Below are 2,923 nucleotides of genomic sequence, written 5' to 3'. Positions count from 1 at the left end.
ACTAAATATTTAGTTATTTACTCGATAATATAAATCTATGAAGCGAAAAATTTAATTTTTTAAAAGCTTTCTAAATTTAATAAATGTTACAATATTTTCGAATATGACAATAAAACAATATTTTACTAATCTTTATATATATAGTTACGATTTTAATAATAAAATAATAATCCGAAAATATATATATATAGAAGAAAATACAAATACATGTGAAAGTTTGAAACAATCTATTCAATGAAAAAAATATACCGTAAACTTATTATGTTTTAAAAATTGATAGACACATATATATTATAATATATACCAATTAAGAATTGAAAACAAAATGTTTATATAAAAATAAATGAAAATAAAAACCCGCGTGGTTGCACGGATCGATATCTAGTTTTGATTAATTCCTCTGTTTTGTGTTATCATCTTAACCCTCACTGATCAGTTTAAATGGTGTAAGTAATTTCTTTAGTTTGGTGTGTGAGTGTATTAATAATAAGGTCTCATATTTTTTTGAAATGGATATATTTTGTCTATTGTTGAAAATTATGGTAGTAGTTTCCTTGAATGTGTTGAAAGTTTATCTTTTGTGTTGTGCTTCACCTAACCTTCAGTAATTATTCTAAACACTGTGGTCGTAGTTATATTGAATCTTTAGTGTTTATGTTGGGAAGTGCTATGCTCTTCGATAATTGTAATTTGTAAACATGCGAAATGACAACCTTCATAATTATGCATTTTATGCTAATGACTACTGTGTATAGAAGTACGTATTGTCCAAGTGGAATCACACAGAAATAGTTAGTAATATAGCAAAAAAAGGGGAAATTGTTCTTCTCCTGATTCATTCTCATCTTGGTGTTTGATATGTTCTGTTTCTTCTCTGCTGGAAACGTTAACATGAGAAACTAATGTTGATTACCTGAGTGAAAACCAGTGCCGTGCCACAGCGTTGAAAAAAAGAAACTTTCGCTTATGGCAGCAAAAAATAAATAAAGATCCAAGGGCATCATCTGTTGACTATTACCATTCATAATATAACCACTAGAATTGGAGTATATACAACGAAAGCAAGATAATAATTTTGATTAAAAACATGAGCCTATAATTAACGAACACATGAGTTTCCTAAGTAAGAAACAATGTAAACAACTGTTAAATAACTAAAATAATTAGATATTAGTGATTATAGGTCTGAATGCATTTTTGAAATATTAAAGCTAAAGTTAGTCAAATTTTATCTTTGTTTGATTATGGCATAAAACATTGAGTAATTTAATTATTTTATCTTAAAATTAACTAGAATATTTAATGATGAATATTTGATTTTTAATAAATATAAAAAATCTTGTTGTATAATTACAATTTTTTATTAGTTTAATTATTTATATGTTCTTCTCTATTAAAATATTTATTTTTATTTTTTATTGTTGAGATTTTTATGATTCGTTTAGGGTAACCATAAATGCTCGCACGGCTCGGGTGAAAACATAAAAACAAAATCTATATACTAAACAAAGAAGAATGCACAATAAAACCTCTCTAATACCAAACAGCTAAACTAAGAGAGTGATTGATATCGATCAATCAGAAGACACTTGCACTTCCAGAGTTATCGCAGGGCGTTCGATCTTCAGCTTCTTTCTCTTTCCCCAGCTGCAAAGGAAGCCAAAAAAAAACACAAGTTAATTCAACAGAAAGGAAACAGCTTGGAACACAAGGTAGGGCTTTTGTTTACATCTTACCCCAGCTGCAAGGAAGTGTCAGAATGGTGATCCTCTTTGTCATTCTCATCTGATGAAGAGCTCTCAGGCTCTACTTGTGGTCCTGATGAACCTCTCCCCACCATCGACTCTATCTGAAAGGTAAGAGATACGGTGAAGACCAGACTGAGCTAGTTGTAAGGATTTTAAACAAAATCTTTTACCTGTTTGCGCAAAAGTTGGTTCTCTTCCAATGTTCTTTTCTCCTGGTAAAGCATGTAAGCAAATGAAACAAAGATCATGATGATGATGATGATGATTCAGTGTTAGCCTTGTTATCTACCTGTAACCGAGATCTTTCAACCTGGTTGAGCAAGATTGTCTGAAAAAAACTGTGCAAGTCAGAGATGATTCTTTCAATCTTTTTGAATTAAAAAAATAGTCTGTCTTCACCTTTTGATCTTTGACACTAAGCAAGCTATCATTCAACTGGCTTTCAAGAGAAATAAGATCCGAGAAACTCATACCCTCAAGCTCCTTACCCTTCACTCTCCTGCTCTCATGAAAGACACAAGTTTTAAAACAAGAACAAACACAAGTTTAGGTCCAAGGAGAGAGACATACTCGATTGCAAGCTGTAATCTCTTAAATTCACTCGTCAAAGATTCTTCTCTTTGTCTGTGATCAGCAGCAATGTACCCATATCTAGATAGAATTTGCTCCATACTTGAACATCAACACTTTGCGTCTGTTGGTGGAACTGACTTGACGACGGTTCACATTCTCGATCTTCTTTAACTCAATCTTTCCTCTCACCATCTTCTTCTTCTTCTTCTCAACAACAATCAATCGAAAACAGGGGAAACAGAGAGTGATGGAAGCAGCAAACCATTGTATAGAGATTTTGCATTTATTATGTGACCGTCTGACTGAAAATATTCTTTTATTGGGTCTTATCGGGCCTAGTATAAAACTGTTGGGCCTACATTCCTTGAATGTTTATCTTTTGTGTTGTGTTCTTCCAAACCTTAGTGATCACCGTTAATAATCTTTACCTTGTTTTAACTATTTGTGATTTCGTATCTGACAAATTCTAGAAACTGATCGCTATTATCGATTCATGAGAAGGTAGATTTGTTTTCTGATATTGAACATTTATTTTTGTTTACAGTGTTATTAATCTCTATCTTGTTTTGAAAACTATTTATTATTTCCTGTTTGGTGCTTGT

At 31.4% G+C, this 2,923-nt stretch overlaps 1 pseudogene; it reads right to left on the bottom strand.

The window, feature by feature from the left end:
• Positions 1-1,459: 1,459 nt before the first annotated feature.
• Positions 1,460-2,513, bottom strand: LOC106299820 (annotated as a pseudogene).
• Between the last annotated feature and the right edge of the window lie 410 nt (positions 2,514-2,923).

This window comes from Brassica oleracea, chromosome C6, assembly GCF_000695525.1.
Source record: "Brassica oleracea var. oleracea cultivar TO1000 chromosome C6, BOL, whole genome shotgun sequence".
In the NCBI taxonomy this organism is placed as follows: Eukaryota; Viridiplantae; Streptophyta; class Magnoliopsida; order Brassicales; family Brassicaceae; genus Brassica; species Brassica oleracea.
This window is presented reverse-complemented; position numbering and strand designations above follow the sequence as displayed.